General features: G+C 36.2%; 1 protein-coding gene across 2 annotated transcripts in view; it reads right to left on the minus strand.

The window, feature by feature from the left end:
• Positions 1-19,503, minus strand: part of pak1 (p21 protein (Cdc42/Rac)-activated kinase 1) — a 64,345-nt gene that overhangs the window by 31,481 nt on the left and 13,361 nt on the right. The gene's annotated exons all lie outside the window — the stretch shown is intronic.

Raw genomic sequence — 19,503 nt, forward strand, 5'->3', positions numbered from 1 at the left:
TGTTTGAGCACAGGGTCTATGTGGACATGTGAAACCCTTCTTTACACTTCACATTTGCTTTTCTATCATGTTGGGGACTTTCCATTGAATTCTACTGTTTATAGCATGAGCTAATGATATTTTATATCACCTAACCCTAAATCTAACCCTCACACAAACATATTTGCATTTTTATATTTTTGTGAAAACATTTTTACACATATTTATGTGTTTATTAAGCCGTTTTCTTCTTGGAGACTGTTGACTGGCCTATAGCTGATTTCAGGTAGAACTATTCTTGTGGAGACATTTAGTCCTCACAATAGACAAAACACACACTCTCTCTCTCTCACACACACACACACACACACACACACACACACACACACAGAAAGAGAGAGACAGACTAACAACGCCCATGTGGACTCACATTTCAGACAGCGCTGTCACATTTAGCAGAGGTCTGTCATCACTGTGGTCTCTTTTATCAGACACAGACACACAGGCGAACACACACACTCACACTCACACACCTTAGTTAAACTAAATACAGATTGGAGGTGTTAAAGTTCATCTGCTGATATACAAGTTCAGAAAAGAGATGTGACAAACACTTGCACACATCTATATTATTTTAAAAATATTCGTTTTTTTTTAATAAATAGATAAAAATAAATTTTAAAATGGGAGCACTTGCATAATGAAATTGCATAATTAATGAATTAAAAAATAATAATTTGATAACTAAATACATAGAGAAGAAAAATACATAGATTGATAGTTAAATAAATAGGAAAATAATAAAACAGAAGACCGAGCATCTAGAAAAATACAATTAGATAACTAAATGCATGAATAAAAAAATGTCTATTTACACTAAATGCAAATAGCATCCCTTTTTGGCCAACGCTATTTACACTAGCTCCACCCACCAATGTCTGGTTGGGCCACTCAAGTTTTAAAGGTGCCCTAGAATACTTTTTCACAAGATGTAATATAAGTCTAAGGTGTCCACTGAATGTGTCTGTGAAGTTTCAGCCCAAAATACCCCATAGATTTCTTTTTTTTAATTCAATTTTTTAACTGCCTATTTTGGGGCTTAATTAGAAATGCGCAGATTCAGCGCGTCCCCTTTAAATGCTCGCGCTCCCCGCCCCCAAGCTCGCAACTCTATAATAAATTGCATAAACAAAGTTCACACAGCTAATATAACCTTCAAAATGGATCTTTACAAAGTGTTCGTCATGCTGCATATCCGATTATGTAAGTATAGTATTTATTTGGATGTTTACATTTGATTCTGAATGAGTTTGATAGTGCTCCGTGGCTAACAGGCTAAAGCTAACATTACACACTGTTGGAGAGATTTATAAAGAATGAAGTTGTGTTTATAAATTATACAGACTGCAAGTGTTTAATAATGAAAATAATGACATGACTCTGATCTCTGTGAATACAGTAAGAAACGATGGTAACTTTAACCACATTTAACAGTACATTAGCAACATGCTAACGAAACATTTAGAAAGACAATTTACAAATATCACTAAAAATGTCATGATATCATGGATCATGTCAGTTATTATTGCTCCATCTGCCATTTTTCGCTGTTGTTCTTGTTTGCTTACCTAGTCTGATGATTCAACTGTGCAGATCCAGACGTTAATACTGGCTTGTGTAATGCCTTGATCATGGGTTGGCATATGCAAATATTGGGGGCGTACATATTAATGATCCCGACTGTTGCGTCACAGTTGGTGTTATGTTGAGATTTGCTTGTTCTTCGGAGGTCATTTAAACAAATGAGATTTACATAAGGAGGAGGAAACAATGGTTTTTGAGACTCACTGTATGTCATTTCCATGTACTGAACTCTTGTTATTCAACAATGCCAAGGTAAATTCAATTTCCCATTCTATGGCACCTTTAAAAAAGACATGCAGAACTCAACGTCTTCAGTGACGCAGGAATAGCGAGTAAGGCTTGCGGACCTGGCTTTTAATGCGATCGACGCAGGTTTGCCGCATTTGTTTTTAGTAAAAATTAAAATAATGTTCTAAAAGTGGAAATAAACTGCAAACGAGTGTTTTATAATATTAAAATGTTTATTAGGTAGGGTATGGGGAAGGTGTAGGGAGGGTTTTTATCCTCCTAATAAGGCAGTATCCATTTAATAATTTGAATAAATCTAATCATTTATACTATGATATTATTGCATCCTATTAATGTACAAAAATACTGAGGTGCAAACAGTATCTGCCAATATAATGTATAGATAGCATCTAATTACAAAAACAATAAAGAACTAAAATATATACAAATTTACAAAGATAAATATGTAAATAAATAGGTAAAAAGGTAAGTAAATAAATACATAAAAATAAAAATACATAAATAAATTATAAAGGTAAATTGAACTACATTGACAAAGACAAAAAGACAGATGAATAAATTAATAAACCAATACAGAAAGAAACTAATTTGAACAAACCCCCTTACCAATAAAAAAGGGAAATAGTTTAAAAATAAATAGTCACACTGATATAAAGTTGCAATTATGAGAAACAAAGTTGTCAGATGTAGAGCCACATGAAGTCACTTTTACAAATCACCAAAACACAAGTACACTAGTTTTAAAGACAAAGACCAGTGAAACAGCAGGAATGAGGAAGTGAGTAAATCTCAGGGACTTTGGTCTGGACTCTGGTAATTAAATTAACCTCAGTGCTGTTAAACACACACACATAGACACACACGCACAAGCATCTAACAAACCTCAGGTGCATTTCATTCAAGTAAACAAAGGGCTTCATTCACAGTTGAACCTGTGTGTTCCCCTTCATTGTCTCAAAGAGAACATGCAAAAACAAGAACCAAGTTCTGAGACTTGAAAACCACAATAGGGAGATTCAAACAAATACTGTAAGAGGACGTAGTTCTAAAGTCTAACTGTGACTCAGTGATCTGTTTATTAGGTTGTCCACACTTAAATTACATGATAACACCTGATGATTTTCCTGTGCTTTTTCAGCGCCGTGTGACGTACCGGCGCGACATCATACATCAGTTTGGTGCGGCTTGTGCTTAGTCATGTGTTTGTCAGGTACCACTACTGATCGCTTACAGTATTTCACTTCTGGGTCATTCCGTGTCAAATTAACCACATTTTGGAATCTTCCAAGGCTCAAATTTTTGATTTTGTTTGTATTTTTCTGTAGAAAAACAAACATAAATAGTTATGAAAGCGAAAATATTAAATGTCACAGATGAATATTTACTGCGTAATCCACAATTTTGTAGAGGGTGGTCAAAATGACTATTTTCACTGGAGATTTGGAGCCAGATTAGAGTGGCATAAAAATGACTTTAGAAAGATGGCAGCATCATTATTTTATTTTTACACAGAAATTGGTAGGTCTATTAGTAAAATCTGTTGACTTTAGCAATCTTTGTTTCATTATATGTCAACAGTGACAGTTAAAAAAATGGCAAAAAGCACTTCTTGTGCTTTAACCTTTACAAAACATCTTTCCCACTCTTAAACTGGCAATACAAAAATGAGGTGGAATACCGTGGTACTTTACATATTCATAGACCCTGGTATTTATATGGTACTTCAAGGAACTTCTAAGACTAACATGGTGTTGTTAATATGGTTAAAACTGCAGCTCTGTGATTCTCTTCATTAAAACACAATACCAGTTAAAATGAACAACTAAAACTCAATTAGCCATGTATCTAAACAAGTAAACTGGCATGTTACCCAGCCAGAATACTGTGTGAACAGTGTTGTTATTGTTAACTACAACTAAAATTAATTAAATACTTAAATTAAATAAAGCTGGAATAATAAAGATTAAAAACATACATGGAAATAATCGCATAATAATGTAAAAAATGGGGCAAAATGCTTTTTAAAATACTTTCACATGGAAAAGTCATGATTATGATATGACTACTATTCAGTATATGAATGAATTAAAGATCTTGCATTGTAATATGAATATAAAAATATAAATATAAAAGCTAAACTATTAAATAGGACATATTTTCTTTAGTGTGTATGTTGCTGTTTGAGCAAAGTTACAAAGCACAAAGTCACTCAAAGGGGATTTATTCTCTATATCAGTGCGCACTGTTTTCAAACTCCCTGATATGCCTCGATTGTAGTCTTGAGTTTTCTTCTGGAATAAACACATCACAATATTCCTCGTTAAAAATAATTCCTACCCAACAAATATGCAAAATAAAGAGTGCAAGGCCTGGTTGATTTGAGTTAGTAATGTGTTGAAACTCCCCGTTATGCTAAGGGCTGTGACATTTCCCAAAAACTCTCAAAGCAGCTGACCAATCACAACACTGGTCCAGCTGACCAATCAGAGCACATTGCACTTTTCTGAAGGAGAGGCTTCATAGAGCCCACAAATGAATGGATTGCTCATTGCGTTCATTGCATGCTGCAACAATAACAAATATGTGAAAAATAAGGTGTTGTTACTGTCTAGTAGACCCCAAAAACAAAATCAAGACATAATAGGTCCTCTTTAATAAATACTATAGAACTATAACTAATACTAAAATGACACTGCATGCGGTGGTCCTGACAGAGATCAGATGGGGTTTTCTTAGCTCATGTGAGATCACACAGAACAAAGACACATCATTCATCAGGATAAAAATAGCTCTGGTCTCTCTAGAGGTGTAACAGAGCGCAGTGTGACGTAAGCACTGCAGCTTCAGCTATTAAAATAGCCATTGCTATAAATGTAGGAATTCTGTGAATTTATAGATTTGTCTTGTTAAGCAGGCGAGTTTGTGCAACAGTGCAAGAAAGAAAAAAATAATTCTGGACAGGATATGAGCGGGGTTTCTGATTACTCCTCGCACATGCTAATCACTGTTGTGGCATTCTTTTGAGTCACCTGACAGGTTTTGGGAAATGTTTCCTGAAGTCATTTCTCTGACATGTGGTTAATTTGCCTTGGGCTGCATGAAACGGCCTTTATGAGACCTGCAAAGCAAGGCCAGGAACAGATTTTCATTACCTTTGTGAAGACATGCAGAGACAGAATTGGCACACATGCAGTTCAATCTCGTGTTCAAGCTGGTGTTAAGAAAATTATACTAAACAGAGACTCATGAGAGGACTGTATATACATGTCTTTTCATTAGAATAAAATTCTCAGCCAGAATGCAATAAACACGTTTAATTTTTTTTTAAATTTTAACATTAATTTTGCTAACATGTCTAAGACTATAAATATTACTGCTTCTGCTGGTATTCTCTTTTTAAAGGTCAATAGCAGTGTTATTTTAGTATTACTTACTATTATAGTATTTATTAATATAGCTTTTTTTATATATTCCATTTTCACTTTAATTTTAGTTTAAGTTTTAATAATTTTGATATGTGCTTTTGTCAATTTGTGTGTGTGTGTGTGTGTGTGTGTGTGTGTGTGTGTGTGTGTTGGGGGGGTAATATTTCTATTTGAAATTCATTTCTTTTTTAATTCTTTTTTTGTAATTTTAGTATTTCAGGTTTCATGTTTAGGTTTTTCATCTAATATTTAAATTTCAGCATTATTTCAATTAAAGGTGCCGTAGAACGTCTTTTTAAAAGATGTAATATAAGTCTAAGGTGTCCCCTGAATGTGTCTGTGAAGTTTCAGCTCAAAATACCCCATAGATTTTTTTTTTACTTTAACTGCCTATTTTGGGGCATCATTAAATATGAGCCGATTTAGGCTGTGGCCCCTTTAAATGCTCACGCTCCCCGCCCACGGAGCTCGCACTTGCCTTTAACAGCATAAACAAAGTTCACACAGCTAATATAACCCTCAAAATTGTTCTTTACAAAGTGTTCGTCATGCAGCATGCAGCTAATCGCGTGAGTATGGTATTTATTTGGATGTTTACATTTGATTCTGAATGAGTTTGATAGTGCTCCATGGCTAAAGCTAACATTACACACTGTTGGAGAGATTTATAAAGAATGAAGTTGTGTTTATGAATTATACAGACTGCAAGTGTTTAAAAAATTAAAATAACGACAGTCTTGTCTCCGTGAATACAGTAAGAAACAATGGTAACTTTAACCACATTTAACAGTACATTAGCAACATGCTAACGAAACATTTAGAAAGACAGTTTACAAATATCACTAAAAATATCATGATATCATGGATCATGTCAGTTATTAATCGCTCCATCTGCCATATTTCGCTGTTGTCCTTGCTTGCTTACCTCCAGAGCATACACATTTACACTCATCTTTCTGTTGGGCCTCATTTGAACTTCTGTCTGGTGTCCAAACACTCTGTTATGACACAGTGATGGGCTATCAGACATGACGGATCCGTTTCATAACAAGACCACTGAGACCTGACTGCACATCAGAGTCTCTCGGCGATCCATTCATCAACTCAGGACAGGAGAGAGACATTCACAGTGGCCTTTTTAAGACAACATGAAATCATTTTTGCTTTCCTAATGAATGTTCCTGGTCTTATTCTGCATGATTCATCTCAAAACATGATTGTAAAGGAAATAAAATTATGTTTGTTTTCACAGTCTTTATCAAAATGTGAAAATTTCTACAATTACATTCATGCTGATGTATTAAAAGCTATGTGGGTGGAATATAAAATATTGCACCCAGTTAAATCATCATGAAAAGAGCAATTTATTTCCTGTTAAATATTCATTTTCAGTCATAAATGTGTGCAAATGCATTGTGAATGTTAGTTCAATGTAAGACAAATGGTAACAGGATCAATTACAAATCCAAAACTAAAAAACTGATCCGAACAGGACCGAAAATAGTTAAAATCATTAAAACAGTTGACGTGACTGCAGTGGTTCAACATTTATGTTATGAAGTGACGAGAATACTTTTTGTGCGCAAAAACAAAACAAAAATAATGACTTTATTTAACAATTTGAACTGTTGTCATACGCAGTTGACGTAGTGAACGCAGTGCAGCGCTTCCGACACTGTTCACATGAACAGCACATGCACATGATGCTGACGCAGGAGCCGGCCAATAATGGGTCCGCATTTTGACATATGACAACTGTTCAAATTGTTAAATAAAGTTTGTTTTGTTTTTGCGGACAAAAAGTATTCTCATCTCTTCATAACATTAAGGTTAAACCACATGACGTTGCTGCCTATGTGTGCTTCAGAAACCCTCGGATTTCATCAAAAATATCTTAATTTGTGCTCCGAAGATGAATGAAGGTCTTACGGATTTGGGACGACATGAGGGCGAGTACTTAAAGACAGAAATTTCATTTTTGGGCGAACTACCCCTTTAAACTGTGTGATACCGGAACAGTTAAATATTCATAACATTCTGAAAACTGTGACAGTGGCATCATGCACAAAATATTTCACATGGCCGATCAAACTCGTGGTTCAGTGGCATCAAACCTCTAACAGTCTGTCGTTCCCTGGAGATACAGCTTTAAAAATACGCTCACATCTCCCCAGGAGTACGCTCTCTTCCAGGGTTAAACTCGGTAGCGGGCCACCCCATCATCTTAAACATGCGCGCACACACACCCTCCAGACAAAATACTTACACATTCTGATGTTCAAAGACAGATGATGTGAGAATGAGCAATGCATGTGTGTGTCTGTGTGTGTGTGTGCACAGCCTGGCATCCTTTTAAACCAAGAGAGATGATCATAACAGTGCCAGCGGTCGTGGGGTAGGGGGGTGATGGGGTTGTTGGTGGGGATTCGTGTTACAGACAGAAAGCAGTGTTGCAGCTTTATGTACATGCTAATGATCTACACAGGGCGGGGTGCAGGCAGACACTCTTAGTGTATATTTTATCATATATTAAAAAAAGCACAGCTCCTCAATATGCTGAATTATTCCCAAGACACGAAGGAGTACTGAACTCACAGATTCGAGGTTGAATTTGCTGGTAATTCTTAAAATAACACCTTAAAGGTCATGCAAATAACACATTATGAATGTTCTGAAAATGTTCTAAAAATATTTTATTATAAAAAATAAAAATATAAAAATTTTTACTCCTTCCCTAATAAATATGCATAACAAATATTCATATTTAATTAACAAAAAAAAAAAAGGTAACTGGATTCACACACATTAGTTTACATCCTGGTTCAAAATTTAAAAGAACCAACAGTAGTTGGTTAAATTTTTAAATAGGATGATTTCCCTAAATATATTCCATAATATACTTAAATACACAGTATGACATCAATATCTGTTGACAAATAAATAAGAATAAAAACAAAGGGCATTATCATTTTCTTAAAATATAACATATAGATTGTGCAAATGGTATATAAACATATGAGAAGGAAAGCATAGCATTATTATGCCAGAAATTAGTGTAATCTAACTTAAAGTATGAGGTATGATATTGGTATCACTATGTTAATATTGAAAGATAACCATTTTTATGTACCAAAATATTTACATTATACTTCAGGGTACTCCAATGATTACCATGGTTCAAAAACTAAATATACGTGTGTGTGGTTTGATTAGCTATATTTGGGGGACAAACTTGGCCTAAGTGGGATAAATGTGACAAAACCTGTCTTTTGTGCACATCCCCGGACATCCCAATTGTAAAACAACTTATAAATTAAAGCTGCTGTCAGTAAGATTTGACTCTTAGTCGCCATCTCTGTTTGAAACCTGCAATTGCAGTTATATGCGGAATTATTATCTTTACGTGCATTGTGCATCGGCACAGCTCCTCAGCGCAGATGAATCTAATGCTTGCTGTCAGTCACCACACCGGTGTGGATACTATACTTCGGAATCACAGATTGTAGTCTTGAAGCATGACCAAAGTAGGAATTTTCACCGGAAAATGTCATCTGAAAAAATAAGTAACATTTCTGGCACTTTTGTTCTGACCAACTGAGGGGAAAAGCATTAGCTTACAATAAATCACGCTACCAATGGTGATTAAATCTAACGATCGCTTAGCTCGCATCAAACTCTGCAAATTATTGTTGTTATACTTTGTTCTCAAATTGTTAATGTAAACAACATCAGCATTGCGTGACTATGTATTTAATGTGTATTAGCGTTGCCTGTAGATTTCTGTAGCCACTCCGCAGTCCGAAGTCTTTTGCTTTTTGACCAAGGGTGAATCTCCAATTGTCACTGATGATTGTCATTTGGACCTTTCTGGATTACAAATCCGCCATCAAAATTATAAGTTTAATAATTGCAGCTGCTGTGAGAAAATGCTATAAATGATCCGCTACCAGCAGCATCCTATATGCATAGTCTAGCTGGGACTCCTTCCTTTCCGATTAGATGTGACGTAATGACACAAAGACGAATGGCTGCATGCTCGAATTTCCAGCGGAAATCCACCAGTACCAATTTATTATAAAACATTATTACAAGCTCACCGTTGTGAATTGGGCTAAGGTAAGGAGATAGTTTTGAACACTGGCTGGTTAAGTACTTGCTCAAAAATGTATTTTGGATCATTTTTAACCAAAAAGTTACAGACTGCAGCTTTAAGTAAATAAGGTTGTTTGTTATTCAAACAAAATGTTATTTTGGGTTTAGGTTAGTGTTAACAGAACAAAGCTAGTTAAGTGTGTGTGTGTAGCGGAACTACAGAGATCATCCAATCCCTGGAGTCGTGATGCTGCCACGGCCAGTGCCCAACTAGAGCAGATGGTACTGAAGAAACACAGCCAATTTACATAGAAATCAACAGACAGAAAATTAAATGATGACCTACAACACAAGACTCCATCAATGACCATAACAATACTCAAACTCACCATTTGTCAGACTGGTTCAAATTGGCTTAGCTCTTGGATTAGTCTTGGATACTTGGATTAGTGTTGGATAAATTTGAGCATAACATGCAATCACAAAAATAAACATAAGTGAACTGTCCAGACCATCCAAAACCTCATGGAGGATGGACGAAGACTTCATCATGCCTGCATCATGGTCTCTCAATGTCTGTCTCTCTCACACACAAACACGTTTACTTTCCTTAAACTTCTACTATTTCTATATGAAGCTTATTATAAATAATATAACCTAACCCTAAAGCAAAACTTTCACCATTTTGAACTCTTTATACATCGTTTTTACAAATGAGGACACTCCCAGATGTTCCTGACTTTGGGGAACAAATTTGTACTAAGTTACAGAAATACAGACAAACACAAATACAAGAAATGTAGTCTAGATCACTGGTTCTCAGCTGGTTTTGGGCTTTAGTGCTTATCAAGTGGGGACCGAACATAGCACCAAAATTGTTTATCGTATAAAAATATTATAAAATCAATCCTTAAATGTGTGTGTGTGTGTGTGTGGGGGGGGGGGGGGTCTAATTGTGATTTTTAAAATGATAAAAAATTATGATAAAAAAACTGAGTGTTTGCTGTGCTTGTTTGTAGGGATGCACAATTAGTTTTGGAAAAACTTGAGCATAACATGCAATCACACAAATAAACACAAGTTAACTGTCCAGACCATCATCTAGCTTTGTCTTGGTGTTGCTCATGGTAAATCTTGTTTTTAGGGATGCTCAATTTGGTCAAAAATTTTGTGAACTCCCACATTCTTAAATGCCAGTGTAATTTCCTGTCAAATCCAGCAAACACTTTGTATAATGTTCCATCAGATGCTTTTAGCCGTTTTAAAATAAATCTCAAATTTCAATTCATGCATTAAAATACAACTAAACTTATTCTGTTTTCACGTGCCTTAGTCATAAAGACAGATTTTACGATTGAACATAGACATGCTATGGTTGGATTCCTCTATCCTGAGTCTCGCTGTAGTCTGACAAGGAAGAATTACACTTGAGTCACGGTATTGATCTGAGATCCCATCTTACAGCACTCAGCAGTACCGAGCTAAAGAAGAACCATGAGCCAGAAGCAGATCAATGAAATTGACCTCACAGACACTGTCTTTAGAGTTTCTTACAGGCCATCCTGTTAGTCAAACTCCAGAATGTGCCATCACAGATCCGCTCTTTTGTCCTGTGCAACGAACCTGGATATAATCCCTTCCCCCTCGAATTTAGGGTCCCGGAGAGACCCTCCCTTTCACCCCCTAAAAAATAGATGCTATTGTCTCTCATTCTCGTCTCCCAAAGGACTCTGCAAGCAAGATGGCCGTATGTTCCTTAAACTAACATTTCACCGGGGGTCTCATCAATAATGCCCCTCTGAGTAAGCGGCACGCGTAGATCTAAACTGGAGCGTCATGCTGCGACGTGTCTCATAGATTATGCCGGTGCGTTTGAGCCTTGCCGTCCCTCCTAGCATCGGCGATGCGGCCCGTCTGGTTGCTGGAAGGATGATGGGACATAAATTGAAGTTTTATGGCTCCCCTGAAGTGTGTACTTCCTGTGTTGTTTTTGGTAATGACATGTTCATCTGGTTAAAATGCATCCGTCGGGGAAATATATGCAAATTTTTTTCTGTAGTTTGGAGGCATGTGGTTGTCACATGGTGGATTGTGATCTAATAATGTTTCAGTTTAGAAAACAAAATGTTTTCTTCCCCATTCATGTCTTGTTAAAAAATTTTGCAGTTCACGGCAATATCAATACACTTAAAGGAAGGGTAAGCAATTTCGGAGAGGCTAGCAATAGCAAGTTAGATTTGAAAGCATGAGATCCCACCCTCTCTTCAGAGCGCTCTCCAAAGCCACGCCACCTCCATAAGACATGAACGTGCACTGCATATTCTGCAAAGCATCACGAGACATGCCATTAAATTACCTCATGTCTCAAAGCACATAACATTACAATAATAATGAATGAAAACAACTTACAAAGCTCCTACTTGTGCAACCTGACTGCTGCAGATCAATTTCAGCGTTGATAGTGTTGACATAGAAACGTGTAAATCCGAGTTTGAGGACGTGAACAGCTCCGGGTAGAACGTCACAGGCTGACATCTTGTTATTACAGTTAAGACATGGCGGGAACATTTCAGTTCAGGAAGTAAAAAGTGGCTGCTGTTTGTTTTTGCCGCTCTGTGACTTTGTCTACAACTCTGCAGAGCCTTACGGGATGCACTGATGATGTGTGATGTCTGCATGAGCATTTGAAGGTATGGAAATATATATGTTATCAGGAAGGTAGGACATTATCATTGCATTCAGAGCAAATGCAATGATTTGACGAACATTTTTTGGTCCTGAGACTTCCACAGAAGATATATGTATATTTTTTTAATATTTAGACCATTTCTATTTTTGATTGCTCAGGATGTGAAGAGAGTTTCAACCAGTAAAACAAAGTGTCTATAAAAATTGCCTACCCTACCCTAATTATCGAATTAAAACTGAAATAGTGATTAACAAATTGTGCATATTTGTTATTTTTTCTATTGTATTTAATAATAATAATTTTATTTATTTATTTATTTAAAGTAATATACACATCCAAACTCTCTATTTCACCCTTCACTCTATACAATTACACACATATATATATATATATATATATATATATATATATATATATATATATATATATATATATATATATATATATATATATATATGTTTACTGAATTGTTTGCATTAGGCTTGCTCCAGTAGTCTGTGTTACCATTTTTCATAGGCACCGATTTATATTTCTGCTAGTGGGTATTTATTACTTGAAACAGGAGATTCACATCAGAGTCCATTTAGCATGCTTCTGTTTTTCAAATAAAACCAAATATACCACACATAAGATGAAATCAACAGATGCACAAGTATATTGGATGAAGCCCTTGTACATTAAAGATGCTTTATATAAGACAGACAGCTAGTGGTTGAAATGGGTACTGCAGTCCAAATTCAAAAAATTGTTTGCCCCGCCACCTCCTCCTCAGACTCGATACTCTCGTGGGTTGCCAGTTTGAAGACAAGCAACAGGAGTGAGCTTAATTGACATTGGAAGGCAAAGAGCACTGTAAGATAATTAGTTGATTTTTGATGAGTTAATACCACGTTTTAATAAGCTCCTGTTCATAGAGATTTTTAGATGGATGATGAGGCTTTTTAGGTCAGGTAGAATCTGCGAACTCTAACCCAGTTTGTTCGCAGGCTTCCATGGCTGCAAATTGCTGCATGTGTTTTCCCCCAACTGGCAACCCGGGGTGGAGAAATACTATTGGGTAAATTGGCAACGTCAGACCAAAACAGAAATTCTGACACGGAACGCAAATTTCAACGTAAAATAACTGGCTGTAGCATTGGTTTTCAGAGAAATATTTGTTTAATAAATATCTGCAAACATATTATGGTATTTTTATGCTTTAGTACAGTCTAAAACTTACATAGAGCGCCTTTAATTAGCCTATAGGTTTATTCTGACTAAGATTTTCACAAAGTAATTTAACAAATATCCTACTCATTTTTTTTTTACTTTGAAGCATACTGTCATATGAAACTCCATGTGATCAGAGAGGTTCAAGAATCTCAATCGATTTTTTCTGTTGTTGATTGGTTAAAAAAATTAATGGAGAATATCATATATTTTTCCGTGGGTGCTCAGCCATTCTCATGGGAGCTCGAGCCCCTGTGCACCCATGGGATCGGCACCTATGCTGGTGTTACACTGTGTTCGGCCATACGCGATTACATTACTTGGCCATGGTGGCACCGCTCCCACTGTCGTTTTACTTTTTTATAGAAATAAAAACCATTTAGTTCAGTTGGACAAAGGATGCTACAATTATAAACTGAAAGCATCTGCTCTACTTCATACAGCACGAGCTGCAGAGTCGCAGCACAGTGCAACAAGAGTCAGATTTCACTTATCATGTGATTATGGAGAGATGACTGACAAGACCATGGCGGAACATTTGGTGCGCAACAGATCCTGAGCATCACTGACAAATATCTTATCTGGTAAAATGTGTGGCAAGTACCGTCACTCCCTACATAGAGTACGTGTTATCACAAATTCTGAAGCAAAAGTGAAAACGAGCGATTTCAATACCCCGCATATAGATAGCAGTTCCCTGATGCCCACAAATTAAAGGCCTTTACACAGAGTATGCGTGATCACCCCCCTCTCTTTTTAACCTCATTGTCTTGTATTATTCATAATATCGATGAGCACTAACGTTAATAAACACAAAGCTAGAAATGACTCTTCAGCGGTCACGTGCAAGACAGGCATTTGATTTCCCTGCCGTTCCTCCTCTTAAATAAATCTCTCTCTGTCTCTCAGACGGTAATGTCAGCAGAGCAGGAGTCTTGGCTCCAGTGCCGATGGAGCAGATTGGGTGTAATACCGCTTAATGTTCGTACGCAACATAAACTAAAGTGAGCAGCACAGCAGTAAGATAAATCACAACTGGTGCTGATGTCAGGAAATCTCTATAATGCAGAGACACACATACACATGTTGATGTGGACTTTCCATTGACTTCCATTGTTTTATACTGGGCTAATGGGATTTTCTAACCCATATCTGTGCACAAACCATTTGCATTTTCTATTATAAGCAAGACATTATATAGTATGTCTATTAACACATTATCTCATAGGAACTGTTAACTGCTCACTACTATGCAGATGATTTCAGGTTTTACTATTCTTGTGGGAGCATTTTAGTCCTCTCAACGTAAGCAAAACCTGATCACAAAAACGGAAACGACTGCAGCTCATGCACATACAAAAACACACAATGGCTTTTAAGGCTTCTTATTCCAAAGACAGTAAAATGATGATCATGTTACTAGTGCTTATGGGACACATCAGCTCAATTCAAGTCCCATTGCTGTAGTTATGCCGCATGTATCCCAGACTGCCTTGCGCTCAACTTTCCGCTCAAAGCCAACTAAAACTCTGTTTTCTCTCTAAGGGTCAGTCAATGTACTGTAATCTTGTGACATCATGTGTGAAATATTCCCTGACCCACCCTTGGATTCCTTTGGAATCACAAAACTAGATTTTTTATAAAAATGCAATGAGGTGAATGCACACAGAAACATCACCGGTATAATGCTAAAATATTTTCGGTGGTTTCCAGGACGTCACTATTTGTTTTAATACACCAGGTAAAAATCTGAAAGTCTGATCACCCCTCTCCTCATACATATGAGCAATAGTAATAGTAATATTTGCCTTTGCAAACACCTCTAATAATTGTATTTTTACTAAATTAATTATATAAATATTTAAATATAAATAATAAAAAATATATATACATCAATCAATAAATAATTCCATAAATACATACATATATACATTACATACATACATGCATGCATACATACGCATGCAGAGCAAACTCTTTCTCCTTTCTATGAACTTTTGGGTGTGTTTGGGAGCTTGGGAGAGATTTTAGGAGTGAAATGAGAACAATGCATAGCCTGTGGAGGAACAGATCTTTTCTATTATTCATCAAACCACCCCCACCAACTCCACCTCTGCTGCTATAACAGAGGACTCAGGTATCAGGTATATAGTGCTGAAAGCAGAGAAAGAAACCAAAAGAGAAAATGTTTTTGTGCAACCTAGTACGAAATGGTGTGTGTTTAAGCGGAGCTATTCACAATGATTTGTCATAGATTACAATATAAATGGGCAAATAGTGCGGTTTCATATTTTATACTGATGCATTTAAATGTAAGCAATTCAATATTATTCTTCCAGTCAGTCAGTGCATTAGTGTTGAACATTTTCAGTGACTCTTTCTGTAGGAAACATCGACATGCCAATGTGTCGACAGATGACCATCATAATGAGTGAGTCACTGAATCATTCAATCAACAGATTTGTTCAAAAACATTGATTGATTCATTCAAAAACATTGATTAATTAAAATCAGGAACAAAACAAGTGACGTTCGTTATGAGACTTATTTGAATTATTCACTAAAAATATTTCTGCATTCATTCTGAAAAAAAATGTTGCTGTCTGTCAGAGATGCACGTGGTTAATGGACCTGCTTGAAAGTTTTTGAACAGTACTAAATAAAAAATAACATGCTTTGCGTATGATCTCTTATTTTCTTAAAATTATTCACATTTTCACAGATTCTGCAAGGGGTTCACAAACTTTCAAGCAGCAGCGGTGTAATATATATATATATATATATATATATACAGTAGTAGTAGTATTAGTAGTAGTAGTAGTAGTAGTAGTAGTATTAGTAGTAGTAGTAGTAGTAGTAGTAGTATTAGTAGTAGTATTAGTAGTAATAGTAGTAGTAATAGTAGTAGTAATAGTAGTAGTAGTAGTAATAGTAGTAGTAGTAGTAGTAGTAGTAGTAGTAGTAGTAGTAGTAGTAGTAGTAGTAGTAGTAGTAGTAGTAGTACAGAATTATTATAGAAAACGTGTTGGGTTTCCAGCAGGATGTTTTTTGTTTTTTTAAATGGATCACTTGATTGATGTGAAATATCCTGGCATGCAAGTTCTAAGACATTCTAAGGCAACTGTTGATAAACTGGTTATTTAACATCATACTGCATCTTAAATTAAAACCAGCTACACTGCAAAACTGAAAACACTTTCAATGCATGCCTGCAACAAGCCAAGAGTACAATCGGTGCAATGACTTCTAGGATGAAGTATGGGTTGAACTCGGGTTTGGACCAAGAGATCAAACCGAGTGTAGAAACAGGATCTGAGGTCTGCAGATGGAGTATTTTACAGCACTCTTGAGCAGAGATCAAGGGGAGAAGCAGATAAAGTGCTCCAGACAGACTATCCCACAATGCACTGGGCAGGCTCCATCACTTTTAAGTGGATGAGTATGAATACAGTGCAGAATGTAGGGAATGCTGGGTGTGCGAATGATCGATGGGCGTCTCAGTGAAGAATGATGAGTGTGCCTGCTCTGGCACCGGCAAACAGATTTCCCGACAATCATAGTCTGAGAACAGCACGTCTGTCCCAAAACATCTCCAAATCCAGATACACACCTGTTTGGCAGCTGAACCAATCATGCACTCAGTTTGACTTGGTAAGATAGGGGAACTTATTCAACAATAACAGCAATAGAGCACAACACTCAACCATTTACCTGCTTAAAGACCATCAATAATGAACCTTTGAGCCAAACTAAGAAAGAAAAAAAGGATATCACCAGGATTTTTATGGTTGACACTAGCAGGTGAACAAGTTGTGTTTTATATAACCTCTCACATACAGCCAAATGAAACCAGATGAGAGATGGCAAGTCTACTGATGACTTAAGCTCACAATTCCCTCTCTATCATTTGATAATAACCAATAAGAACAGAGCAGAATGGCAGTGAGAAACCCGAGGTGTGAACTTACACTCTGAAAGAAAGAGAGAGAAGAAATACAAGACAATGGAAAGAAAAAGATCTACTTGACACCTTTGGGAGTTACTGGTATGGGTCTGACAAGCCAATGGCACGTTGGCATCAAACTAGCTAAACAAACTCTGCATTTCGAAGCAGGTTTAGAGTTGACAAAACCATACAAATCCAGCCTGGTTTAGATCACATTCAGCAGGATTGATCCAGAGTTTGTGAGTAACTCTAGAGCCTGTGCACCTGAAAGTGTGATGTGATGTCAATTCACATGGAACAAGGAGAGCGTCAGTTTGATATACCAACTGTTATACCATTTTACAAAACTGCTTTTATAAATAAATAATTTAAATTATAAATCATTTTTGGGTCACTTTTTGTCCAAAGGCCTTATTAGATTAGATTATTAGATCTCTTTTATTGAATCCAAAAGGTTTTAATTATATTTTACTACATATAAAGGTATTTTAAAGATTTCTAAAAATCTTTAAAGATTTTTAAAGTGTCAGAATAAATACAGCCTTTTAATTCGTGATTAAAATAAATGTTTTTTTTTTTTTTTTTGTCATGATTTTATAACATCATATCTCAACATAGTGCAAAATGGTTTTAAAATTAAGTGTAGAAGTCATTGCTTTGTTATGAGAAAGAATGTCCAGAAAAAACATTTTAATTGATGTCATTCGGAGTAACCAATATAAAGGGACCATTTTGGATCAAGTCATGCGGTCAATATCGTGTGACAGGATGTGACATAATTCACACACCTGCAAAGGACCACATGGTCTTGAAGCAAAGTAACTAACTCTCTTAATTATCTGAAAAATTCATGTTTTCACTTGTTCATACGCATGTCCCGAAACATCAGGTCATTCGGTACAACTGCTATAAAACATTGTAAATGTTCTTAAAAACTTGTACTAAATATAAAATGTTTGATTGTCATTTTGAACTAGCTAGATATCAGCCTATTAGCATTGTTTGAAAATATCGTCATTCGGTGAAACCGAAGTTTTGGTTAAACCGAATGACTTTTTTGGTGAAAAATTTTGTCCATCTTATAAAATCTTACTCGTTAGTAAGGTCTGATCGCGCTTTGATAGCGGCAGTGATGTCTAGCACTCATTGAGTATATGCGCGAGACATTACTGCCGTTGCCAGAGCGCGATCAGGCACTAAGCGAGGCCTGGACATAGTGGTGTATTTGAGGTAAAAAATGATATAAATACTGTTCGGTTTATCGCACAAAACAATCGTTTCGTGTCTTAGGACATCAATGTGTCGACACGAGCCGCAATTAATTATATATCCATTCTTTTGTTTTTTTACAATTTTACAAAAAGCTTATTCATTAATGACCCAAATATATATATAAACTTTCATGTTAGATGTGATTCATTGATTTGACAGCACTGAGCACTGAGAAATCTGCTAAATCTGACAAAACTTGCCATCACACCCCTCACACACACACACACACACACTGGAAATGAGGAGAATCCGTGACGCAGCTGTCTCCATCCACCAGCTGTCCAGCTCCTCCCTCCTGAAGCCCAATACTCAGAGGTGCCCATCGCCATGACAACGTGCTGAATAATGCACGCCTGCACGGCATGCTGGGAGTGAAGCGCTCCAGCGGAGCACACACATACTTCTCTGTCTTCTGCCTTTGAGTTCACTTTTCAAAGGGGCTCTATTTCACACATTTGTAGCAGTTTATTCTTTCCTTGAAGTCCACTTATGTTGAAGTTTCTTTCACACACACACAAAAAAATCATCACCACCCTTTCTCCAATCCATGGGTATTTTTTTGTTTTCCAGTAAAAAAAAAGAGAGAGAGAATTTATCTTGAATATCCACCAATGCCACAAAGCAAAATATACTTATATTCAAGATACAATCCCAGTTTTGATTTTCAGGAAATATATATTTTTATCTGAAAACAAGACTCATGTATTAGACATCAAAGATACGCATGAATTACAGTAAGGGCTCTTATTTCCTGCTCAATCATCTGATCTGTTTGTTATGAGTTTGTTGTTATGTTTTTCAGTTGAGGTGCTGAGGTTAAAATAAACAAGGAAATCTTCCTGACCAATTCTAGCTATTCATTCACCCATGCTTTTAATTACAGCTTTGAATTAATGCAATGAGAATGCTTTTAAAATGAATAAATAAGACTCTTTTTATCTTTTAATTTTACTTTTTTTTAATAAGATGACCTCAAAGATATTAAATGGGCTGAGGGC

Source organism: Chanodichthys erythropterus, chromosome 7 (genome assembly GCF_024489055.1).
Source record: "Chanodichthys erythropterus isolate Z2021 chromosome 7, ASM2448905v1, whole genome shotgun sequence".
Lineage (NCBI taxonomy): Eukaryota > Metazoa > Chordata > Actinopteri > Cypriniformes > Xenocyprididae > Chanodichthys > Chanodichthys erythropterus.